At 36.1% G+C, this 12,249-nt stretch overlaps 1 pseudogene across 1 annotated transcript; it reads left to right on the top strand.

The window, feature by feature from the left end:
* The first annotated feature begins 1,540 nt into the window (after positions 1–1,540).
* LOC306661037 (bridging integrator 2-like) lies at positions 1,541–11,226 on the top strand (annotated as a pseudogene). The gene is made up of 2 exons: positions 1,541–1,611; positions 9,757–11,226. The product of its transcript is annotated as a bridging integrator 2-like (transcript).
* The last annotated feature ends 1,023 nt before the right edge of the window (positions 11,227–12,249 follow it).

Below are 12,249 nucleotides of genomic sequence, written 5' to 3'. Positions count from 1 at the left end.
TGCACCTTAGCTCTTTGAAGTTCCAGAAGGTTTTGTGCAGTTATCTCCCTTAGTCTCCTTTTCCAAAATGGCAGATTAGTTGAATAAACTCATGGCTATTCTGCAGCATGGATGATTTTGTTTATGTGACCTTGAACCAATAGATCTGCCTCACTTATGAGGTCACATATGTTCACTGAATTTGGTAAATCATTAGTAAACATTTCCCTGTAAAATTTTTCTCAAAAATCATCTTTTTCTCCCCCAAAAGATTAAAGATTTATTTTCAAATTTATCAATAAATAGCACAAAGGTTTTCCTATAAGTCAATAAATTTTGATTGATAGTAGAGACACACTGTATTTAGTGTGTATTTCATGAGAAAAACCTCTCGAAATGATGGAAATTCACAGGTCAATCAGATGAATTAACAACTTGCTTGCCAGAAAGTAAAATATATACTTGGATTTTTATTTCTAGAGCTTATTTAAAAAATGTCAGCATACACAGTTGTGGAAAGTACATCATATTTCCAGGAAAAACTAAGCCTACATAGATTATTCACACAAAATTGTTTTGGACTGTTTGGGATTTTAAGGACACTTTTTGAAGTAACATAAGCAAATAGATTAAAAAATAATACTCTGTATTTGTGTGTAAACACACACATGCGTACACATTTGTACACATAATCTGCAGTATGAGGATTCTTGATCTATAATATATACACAAACAAGGAAACACAGAGATGGTATATGATATGATGAAGCTTACACCTGAGACAAAAATTCAGCATGTTCTTCTCCTAGCCTCTTGTTTACTATAAATTGCACACTGCATACCCAGAGTTATTCTATTTCTTTCAGCATGGGAACAACACTGAATGAAAAGTTTCTTCTATGTAAATTGACTGTTTTATTGACAAAAAAAAAATAATAATAATATATCAAACTTTACTTTCGTTTACAACTACAAAGCCCATGGGGAAAGAAGAGCTAAAGAGAAAATTTTTGAAATGTATAAGAGAGCAAAACAGTTGTTATGCAAGGACAATATGGTACATTTTATGTACAGAGGTTTTAATTGTGCAAATCTTACTCTGGCCAGTACCCATTTAACTGAAGGAGAAATTCATCTCAAAAAAAGTCTGTCATTTCAGCAATAATTACTTTTGTGAATATTTGAAACATATCCTCTAGAGTTGTCATTCAGCAATGTCAGCATATAAATCAAGCAAAGAATCAGCAACAAGAGACCACCAATTCAAAATACGTCTTTTATTGTTAAAATACAATTACAATCATATAATCATGATTTTTTGACAAATTAAATCATTATGATCAAATTCAGATAGTTAATAGATATTTTTCCCAATCACAAACAGAGGAAAATAATTATTTTGAAATGCTGAACTTGATACTTTTACAGAGTACTGCTTTTCAGTTCAAAGATGATGTCTCCCAGTTTAGAGGGAAAATAGCAATATCTACTATTTTTAAGCACCAACAAAAATGCCACATATTTTTTCTATTTAAATCTTCCAACTGTTGGGGGCTGTGCAATGTTGGCGGTGCCAGGATGGCGCCTGATCACACCGGCAGCAAGGGGATTAATTGACATAAGCACACTCAGGTGATTTTCTTGTCCATGCACACAATGTATGCGCATGTGTTCTCAAGAACTAATTGCCTGCTCAAGCTTCTCACCTAATCTTTGCGTAAGAGGCGTGGTCCTGCTCTCCCCGTCCTGGAGGTGATATAAGCGTAGGCGGAGCGAGACATACAGCAGCAGCCATTACCAGAAAAGCTAGTAGAAGAAGACATACGTGGGGCAGCAGCCAGAAGGAAAAACACGCTATAGCAGCCATTAGAAGCAGCCAGAGGAAAAGACACGCAGCGCAGCAGTAGCCAGAGAAGAAGACACGCCACAGCAGCCATTAGAAGCAGCCAGAGGGAAAAACACAGCAGTGAGAAGGGGCAGCTGCGGAAGGCAGATTGCGGAACGGAGAACTGAGACGCATCACTAGGGGACCTTAGGTAGACACACCCTTAGTTCACAGGATGCAGGACTTTAAGGTGTAGCAAGCCTCTTCCTCTAAGCTCTAAGAAAAGCCTGTCTTTCTTTCAAAGTTTCTCTTAAGCAAAGTTTCTTTCTCTCTGATAAGCGGGGTCTCTCTCTCTCCTCTCAAAGCAAGTAAACCTCATTTCCTCTATCCTCTATAAACAAGCAAGAAAGCAATGCACCAAAGAGAAAGATAGAAGTGCCTCAGTTTCCACTCTACCACCCATAAGACCCATGCAAGTTGTTGTTGCAGGCGGTGACAAATATTCACGGATTTTGGAACTGCAAAGAGCCAGTGACACCAACTGCATTCCATTTAAGAACACTTGGTTTTATTTTTCTCTGCCTTAATATTGTATCCAAATATTGTCTTTCCATCATCCTAATTCTCCTTTTATAACTCCTGTTAGCTGGATTTTAAAACTCTGACTCTATCTTCCAAAACTTTTAATATTTCTTTCATAATTTTCATGACCTGATATGCTGAATCCTGAGGAAGTTCCTGGAGTTGATTTTCTAATTTCTTATTTCTTTTTTTCAAAAATGTCTCTTTTTTTAATTAACTTATAGACTGTGTGAAGTTTTAATACCTATCAAGTCCTGAAGATTTGTTTTTATGCATGTAAAATCCTTTTATTTATTTGAATTACCCAATCCTAGTTGTGACATTAACTTCCATTTCTATATGTGTTTATTGCTTATGTTCTCATCTTACAGGCTAGAAAGCAGATCTGGAAGTGTACTAAAATATAGTCCTCATGGAATTGTAGAGATGGAATAAGACTTAAGAGAGTCTCATTAAGTAAATCACAATAAAGATGTATAAGTTTTTGGTCTGTGAGGGAAAGAGAGAAAGAGACTCAGAAAGAGAAAAAGGGAGACAAAGAGAAAGAAAGGAGAAAGGGGAATAAAGAGAGGGAGAGAGGGAGAGGAAAATAAAACATAAAAAAGAAGAATTGGGTTAAGAATTAATAGCAAAACAGAACAAAACAAAACAAAAAAGCAATAAGGTATGGATAACATCATTGTCATAATAATTCAAACTTGTTTTGGATGTTCTATGAAAGAAAAAAAAGTTAAGTATAAATACTGTATTAAAAAAAGATTATATACAATGCACTTCAGCAGAAATATCAGATTCTTCAAAAAACAATATTTTATCTTTGTAAAAATTAATGCCCAAATTAAAGGAAATCATGTTGGTCTTAAAAAAAAAAAAAGGAATGAACTCAATGGTCTAATGATCTTTTGTAGCACAGCCAACCAATCAACTGAAGACTTCTTATGCTGAATTACTTCATAGAAAAGAAATAAAATTTATAATATTTTATAGTCTGTTTGGTATAGCAATTTAGTTTGGGTTAGAAAAATAGATCAGTACTTCAGAGAACTGATTATGTCAGAGTAATATAATGACTACTCATGATCCAGAATCTTCTCGTGGATACATTTACCTTTAAAATAATTTTTAAAAATCTGATAAATTGAATTCATAACTGTGCAGCCTTATCCAGTTAAATTCAGGCTGATTTTTACAACTTTTTCCCCAAGGCAATTCTAGTTTCTTAGTATTATCTTAGTAAAGGAAAATGATCAAAAAGAAAATGGACAATTAGCTTCTTTGTTTTATTGATCCATGTTCCCTTTAGCTGCCTTTAGCTGCTACCAAACCCAAGCTGTGAATTGAGTAAAATAATCGCTGTACCATGTTTTGGTACAACAATTAGTGTTAACACTGTCCAGGGTACCCTCTTTTTCAATAGCCCTCTCTTTCCACTTAGCCCCTCTGCTTTAAAAAAATGTATATTTTGCTGTTTCTTGTAGGTTTTTTTAGAATATCGAGTGTAAAACTTGTTCTCACTTCATATTTTTAATGAGTTGATCAATGTACTCTCCTTGAAAACATGTTTAAAATGGCATGCAGTGATAAGTAATAATTAATAGCATCTACTTTGAGTCAATCTACAAGCTATGTATATATGTTTATGGATATATGTGTGTATTTGTGTATGTTGTGGATTGTGTGTGCATATATTTATATACATATATATATATATAAGTATACACACACAATCACATGCATAATGAAAAACTGTATGTCACCACTGAAATTATTAGAATTTTTTTTACTTCATGGATTTCAGTCTTCATAAGACAAACATTTGTTAACCACCTACTATGTTCCAAGCTTGTGCAATGAATAGGAAATATAGAAGAGTTGCCTTGATGAAAATAGTATAAGATCTGCAGGTAATTGAAATCTAAAAGAGTACATAAATGACTAAGTTCAGCTACAAAAATCCAGACTACAAAGCCAAGAGGTTTCCATTCCTGAAGGGGAAAGCTCTATACATTTAACACTCCAATCCTTCATTTGCTTTTCTTTCCTTATCCATTCTTAACTCAGCATCAGAAGGAGACTCTCTAATTTGAGCAATGCTCAACTTTCCCAAGTACATTTGATTTGCTGGCATCCTTTTGTTTTTAGGTCTTAACGCACATGCCAGTGATGATTTAGTTCCCATCTTAACATAAATTCAACCTTTTATTCTTAAATAGTAGACTCTCCTTTTATTCTTTAGTATGTGGTATGACTGAAATCCTCAAAATTCATAGTGTTTTAAATATATGATTTACATAAAATTTCCTAAACTCTTTATGATTATTGTAACTTCATTTCTGTGCAAGACATCAACTGTAGTCACACAATTTACCTATTCCTATAGCAAGCAAAGCCCACTTTCTTCTGAAATGAAGTCAAAACACCAAAATCAGAGAGAATTTTAGAGAACTTTTGTAGAATAAAAATCTGTCAAGATATTTTGTCTAAATTTTTGTCTCCATAATTAAAAAATATTATTTGATCTAATCAACTATTATAGCTCTGAAACTGATAAGAGCTCTCCATTGTTACACTGTTGCAAACTGGTGGCATAGGTGTCTCTTTGAAATCGGATACAAGAAATGGCCTTCAAATCCAACCATATACTCCAATTATACACTGTACCCTCTTATAGATATTGTTCCTATTATTATATAACATCACATGATCTTCATATATGTGTACTCTGCCTAATCAATTTTTCTTGGAATTCTTATTCTTCAGAAACTTGCTTCTATTTTTATTGTTAAACATTTTCTGATTGCCCAACACAGAATTATCCATGCATCCTCTGGGTTTCAACATCACTTGGCACAATTTTCTATCTTGATATTTGGAAGATTATAAGGTAATTGTTTAAAATTTCTATTTTGTCTACTAAAATTCTCAAAGGCAGAATTCCATTATTAATCATCTACACAAACTAAACATAGTGTCTGAAATTTAGGGGGTGCTTCAATGAAAATAGGAAGAAACAAAATCTTCTAACTACAGTAATCTTCACTTATCTGTAGGGGTGTGTACCAACACTCCCATTGAACCATGGCCTGAACCATGGAGAGTATCAAACCCATATGATGCCAGTTTTTTGTTTTGTTTTTATTTTGTTGTACCACAGCATTGTGGTACTATCTGACTTTCCAAGTTTTAAGACCTGGTATTTCCTTTGCATCACTTCTTCTGTGCTTTGGGATCATTATTAAATAAAATAAGGTTATTCAAACACAAGTACCGTGATACCGTGACAGTTGGCCTGATGACTGAGACAGATACTAATTAACCCATGGGCAGGCAGTATATGTGGCATGGATGCTTTAGACAAAGGGTGATTTACATTCCAGTTGGAAGAGACTGGGGTGGTAAAAGATTTCTTCATGCTACTCAGAATCATGCACAATTTAAAATTTGTGAATGCCAATTTGGGAATTTTCCATTTAATATTTTCAGACCAGAGTTGACTGTGGAAACAAAAATGACAAAGTAAAATTGTGGATAAGGGGGTACTATTGTATAACCTTCTTGCAATCCGTTTTCTTTTTTTCTTACAAATCCCAGTCACATGTAATATTTAATACAATTAGACTGTCTTTCTTTGGACATGTCTTGGCTGTCTTTGTTATTGTTTGCTAATTACTATTGGTACCTTTTTAATTCTCTGTAGTTCATTTTTCCAGGTCAGTTTTGTAATGCCCTCTCTCCTAGCTGAGTGAAATAGAAAGAAGTAAAATATAATTAAAAATTATTAAAATATACTGTCATAAACTTGTCTCCCGGAATATTGTTCTGTTTACCTTTATGCAAAGCATTATGATGCATTATGTATAATGCTTTTTCTAGCTCATCTATTAAAGGCAATTAAAACAAAAGGAGGAATAATGCTCTGCAGCTGCTTTTACCCTTAGGACCTCCTAGGAGAAAGAACAAGATGAGCTTCAGCTTCAGTGCTTATAAAGTGTGTTGTCTGTTAGTGTTCTTAACTGAGGCTAACACCACCTTTTGCACAATCTTAATTAGATTTGATGTTTTATTTGTCTTCATTAGGAGGCAAATTAATTTTTAATTAAAAAAGAAAAGATTACTGCATCACTGGATTATTAAAAAAACAACTTTCCACTTCTTAATTCTATAAGCAAGACATAATTATAAATGACTAATGCCTCAGGGCAATAATCTAACCCATTGAATAACCTACATCCATGGGGACAAAGAAAAGCATTCATATAGATGTAATTGAGATATTTTCTAATTTTATTTTCATGAATACTTTGTGTGAAGAACTAAAACTCTTACAGTTCTTAAAAGCATAAGAAAAGTACATTTCATTTTAGCACCTTGTAAAACAACTGGACTCAGATTGTAGGATACTTAGTAGCAGCGTAATTTCTTTTAAGTTTAGAAATCACTCTTCTTTTTAAATTTTTATTTCATAATAAAAACAGAATAATATTTTATCTATGGGATAAATAAAATCATGAAAAGAAGACCCAAGACTCAAAAGCACAATCACAACACTACATAGGTATACACCAACAGGTAGACACATGGAACAACTGCTTCATAAGAAAATTATAAGAGGGCATGTTGAAGATTAATAATGAATGAAAACAAAATAAGCAAGCAAGGCATTTTTAAAAAATGACCATTTATTGATGGAAGAGTTGCCCATGGCAAGAAGAAGAAGATGTCAAACAACACTGTTGTTTTTCCCACTGCTGTTTTGGGAGGATGGGAGAAGGTGAACAACAGAGAGCAGAAAATATATGAGTAAAACAGTGAACACCTGTAGTTTCTTGCTGTCTAAATGCGAATTACACAGACAGTTTGATATTTGTGAGCCTTGTACCTCCTTGGGGCAATCACTCTCTGCCACCTCGTTATAGAAATCAACTTCAAAAGTCAGGTTCACCAGGGACAGCACCATGTAGCTAGCTCAGGGAAGTGAGAAAGGTGTGGGGGGGCGAGGGACTGGCTTCTATGCCAGGAATTCAGACCCACCTCAGATATTTGCTCAGTTATCATTTATCTTCCAAGTTAACAGGGTTGGTAGACAGCAACCCAAATCAAATGCAACCTCTAAAAACTTCTCCCTAAAGTATAAAATGTAAAACTATGACTGGAATAGTTGCTTAGTAGCCATCAAAGAGTATAATTTTCTCATCTTTTTGCTTTTTGACCTACTTATCTTTTGTCAGACTCAACAAAACTGATAACTAGCTTCTATTCTGGTTTTGGGTGGTTCCTCAGTATGTAGAAATTTCTAAATAAAGATCACTTCTAATGCAATGAGATCCAGCTTTATATCTTTTTGAATCACAATTCTTTATTAAAACAAAAGCATTAAAAATAGAGAGGTAAGAAAGAAATAGTTTGAACTTAAAATTCTATATTGTATCAAAATCGTTCTTTAGCCATCCACTGTTGGTAGGTAGAAATAAACTCCTGAAAAATTCCCTCAAAAATAATCTTTAACAAAATACAAATAATTAATAAACATCTGCCCAAAGACTCGGTAAAATATACAAGAACAAACCTTTTTTTTTTTTTTTTTGAGGAAATGATCAGTACACAATGAGTTCTGTCTTTCCTGGGATAGCTGAATTCATACATGGCGTGCCACTGGTCAGCTAAAATTTCAATAAAAAAGCAGTCACTTTTTTTATGCCAGAAGAACTAGTGTAGGAGTTGCAGTAACCAGAGCCACCAAGAGTGATATGAAAGGCAAGAAAAGAGAGAGACAGAGCATGGAGTTCAAAGTCTAGAATACACTCTACCCAAATTGCTGGCTGACCCGAGCTACACAGGCAAGTTATGCCAAAAACTTTCTGAAGAGAGACTTCATTTGCCAAGGGTTGCAGGTGAACAAGTTTCCAGTCTGAGTCTCACCATATTAATTGCCTGCTAAAACAAATAGAACACATTCTAAAAGAAAGTGACAGAATCCATAACTGCTTCATCATATTTTTACAGTGTCCTGGATACAGCTTACAATTGTTCAACATATTAAGAGATGAGAAAATATGAAGTAGAAAGACAATGAACAGAGGGCAGCCACAAAATCTTCCTGACGTTTGAATGATCCAAGACTTTAAGGTAGATATTTTATATTCAATAACAAACACATGTTCAAAACAATTTTAAAAACAGTTCATCTCACCAGAAAAAGGAAAGAAAAACATGCATAAAGGATCAAATAGAAATCTTAGAACTGAGAAACATAGCCAAGCAATAGATATGACAGAGGAGAAAATCAGTGAGCTTGGAGATGGATCAATAGGCATTATTCAATCTGAAATAGAGGAAAGTCATTTAAAAATAAATGAAGAGAGCCCCAGGGATCTTTGGAACAATTTCAAAACAGTGTGGGTAATTACAGTCTTAGAAAGGAGAGAGGGATGATGGAGAGTAAAAGGAACACTGACAGAGAACATTCCAAACTTGTCAAAAGACATAAATTCAACATGTTAAACATGGAACTTGGATAGCCAAGTCTGCCTCAGCACATCCTAGTAACACTATGAAAAACTAGAGGTTAAAAGGCATTCTTGAAAGTATCCAGAATAAACTGCACATCACAGGTGAACAACAGTTGATATAGTGAATTTCACACGTGTAAGGTATTAACCTAAAATTCTGTCTCCAATAAAAATGCCATTTTGGAATGAAAATTCCCAAGAAGAAGAATATTAAAATATTTATTCCTGCATAGTCATACTACAAGACACAAAAGGATTTCTGTAGGTTGAAGATAAATAAATTAGAGTGAAATGTGAATATGTAAGAATAAGTAAAGGACCTGGGTCTGGTGGTCCACATCCATAAACCCAGAGCTTCAAGAGGCTGAAGTATAAGGATCACAAGTTCAAGTTCAGTCTGGGTAGCTTAGCAGACCCTAAGCAACTCACAGAGGTCCTGTCTCAAAAACAAAAATAAAAAGAGCTGGGGATGTTCTTCAGTGGTAAAGTACCTCTGAGTTAAATCCCCAGTAAAAAAAAAAAAAAAAAAGAGTAAAGGAGTCATAAGTAGTGAATAAAGATTATATTATTTCTCCTATTTTATTTAAATTATATATAAGTTTTTTAAAATACCATAATTTCATGGGTTATATAACTAGACTATGTAAAGCTAAAAATATATATGACAATTCATGAACCAATCTATAAATATTATGTAATTAGCTAAAAATTCAATAGATGATTAGAATGAAATTCTAAAATATCAATTCAACAATTAAAGAGGCAGAAAGAGTAACACAAGAAAACAGAAAGATATCAGATATCATAATATAAAAATAATAGTCTGGTAGGCCCCCAAATTATATTAATATATCTCCTCAGGGGCCTCTGGAAACCACAGGGCGCAGGGCCGGGCCAGCAGCCCTGGAGCCGGCAGGATGGGGAGGGCAAGGCCGGTGGCGCCGCCGGCCTCTTCGCCAAGCAGGTGCAGAAGAAGTTCAGCAGGGCCCAGGAGAAGGTACTACAAAAATTGGGGAAAACTGTAGAAACCAAAGACGAGCGATTTGAACAAAGTGCCAACAACTTCTACCAACAACAGGCAGAAGGCCACAAGCTATGCAAGGACCTGAAGAACTTCCTTAGTGCAGTCAAACTGATGCATGGAAGTCAAAGAGAGTGTCAGAAACCCTGCAGGAGATCTATAGCAGCGAGTGGGATGGTCACGAAGAACTGAAGGCGATCGTAGGGAATAATGATCTCCTTTAGGAAGACTACGAAGAGAAACTTGCTGACCAGGCTTTGAGGACCATGGAAAACTATGTAGCACAGTTCAACGAGATTAAGGAGAGAATTGCCAAGCGGGGTCGGAAACTTGTGGACTATGATAGTGCCCGACACTACCTGGAGGCGGTACAGAATGCTAAGAAGAAAGATGAGGCCAAGACTGCCAAGGCTGAGGAAGAGTTCAACAAAGCCCAGAGTGTGTTTGAGGACCTAAACCAGGAACTACTGGAGGAGCTGCCTATTCTTTATAATAGTCGTATTGGCTGTTATGTGAACATTTTCCAAAACATTTCCAACCTGAGGGATGTCTTCTACAGGGAAATGAGCAAGTTGAACTACAATCTCTACGAGGTGATGAGCAAACTGGAGAAGCAACATTCCAACAAAGTCTTTGTGGTGAAGGGACTGTCAAGCAGCAGCAGATGCTCTTTAGTCATCTCAGTTCGAACATCTTCAGTCTCCAGCCCTCCTACCTCACCCACCAGCCCCTCTGCACTTTCCTTGACAAGTGAGACTGAATCTATCTCAGCAGCTGAAGAAGAGCTGACATCTGATGCAACCCAAGGAGAAGATGATTCTAAGATCAAAGAAAAATCCTTAAAAGATGAGGAAATAGAGGAGGGAGGGTCTGAAGTAAGCTCCTCTGAGGAGGAAGAGCCTCTACCAGCCTGTAATGGCCCAAACCAGGCCCAGCCCATGCCCACCACTGAGAGTGACAACTGCCAGGAGGAAGTTCTCCCTAGTGTCCAAGCTCCAGCACCAGGCAGATCCCTGAACCCTTCAAAGCAGCCATCCTCTCTTCCAGAAGTAGTCCTACGAACCCGCACCTTAAGTGAAGAATCTGAACAACCAAAGAAGAGAGCCTCTATCCAGAGGACCTCGGCACCCCCTAGTAGGCCTCCCCCACCCAAAGCCCCTCCAAGCCCCAGGCCCACCTCAGGGAACATACCCTCCAGCCCTCCAGCCTTTGAAGGGGGTTCACCCTCCAGCCCTAGGGCCCTCTTGGGGACTGGGACTCCAAGTCCTAGGTCCTCCTTAGCAGCCTCTCCTGATCCAGAACCACTTTAAAAAAAAAAAAAATTATATTAATATATAATATGCAAATCAAAAGATAGAGTGATCATAACAGACCTGAAAAGAAAAATAAATGACATAACTATGAATTATTTCTCTTCTTCATTTATTTCTTTTTAATTCTCTTCAACTAAAATACTTACTCATATCAAATATTCCTTAAAGTGACCACATAATTCCAGATTTTTCTTGGCATAAGTATGCCAAACAGAAAAATATTTACTCCAGAGGTTAACCAAATGCATAAGATATGATCATCTAGGTTATGCATAAACATTTTCTAGAAAAATAAACTAAGTGTTTTGTTTTTTCATTTTGCATTTGTTTTCTTGCCTTGTGCTAGTATCCTTGCACGATGGACAAAAAGATATGTGTCTTCCCAATATTAAAACAGAAACAGGAAATTCAACTTTTAGTTGTCACAAGGTTCCATGAAGGAAACTGAAGCTTGATATAACATGGAAACTCTGAGAAAAGTGTACCTTTTAGTGGAGAGATACCCCACAAAAAGGGTGAAGAAACTACATTGAATATATTGACTGAGAGCTAATCCTGAGAGGCATGCACACCCTCACCCAACTGTCCTGCTGTTAAGGCACTATTCCCAAATTCCCAAATAATTCTCTGGGTCTTTTGAAAGTGAAGACAAGGTTTTATGGCTGGCTGGGGTCAAGAGCACAGAGACCAAGCAGTTCTGTAACCCTGACTCAGGTTGGGTGTAGGAACACGCATATATAAGGCTTAAAACCACAAAGGAGAGGAGGGAGAAGAAGCAACAATCATAATTACAAGGTACATTTCATAAAGAGGAAAAGTACCAGGTGTAAGATCAGACTGGGGTACCTGATTAGGTGATGGTAACTGGAGAACAGACAGGCTGGATGTGAATCAAAAAGAAAAACTCGGAAGGCTGTGTTCCTTGTTGCTCCATAACTCCGGTTTCAAGCAGAGGATATCTGTTTCTTGATTGCTCACTGTCTGGTGCCTATCATCTGCCATTTGCCTGCCTCTCACCTG

Source organism: Sciurus vulgaris (assembly GCF_902686455.1).
Source record: "Sciurus vulgaris genome assembly, chromosome: 5".
Taxonomy (NCBI): Eukaryota; Metazoa; Chordata; class Mammalia; order Rodentia; family Sciuridae; genus Sciurus; species Sciurus vulgaris.
The sequence above is the reverse complement of the archived record's forward strand: the minus strand, read 5'-3'. Positions and strand labels throughout refer to the sequence as shown.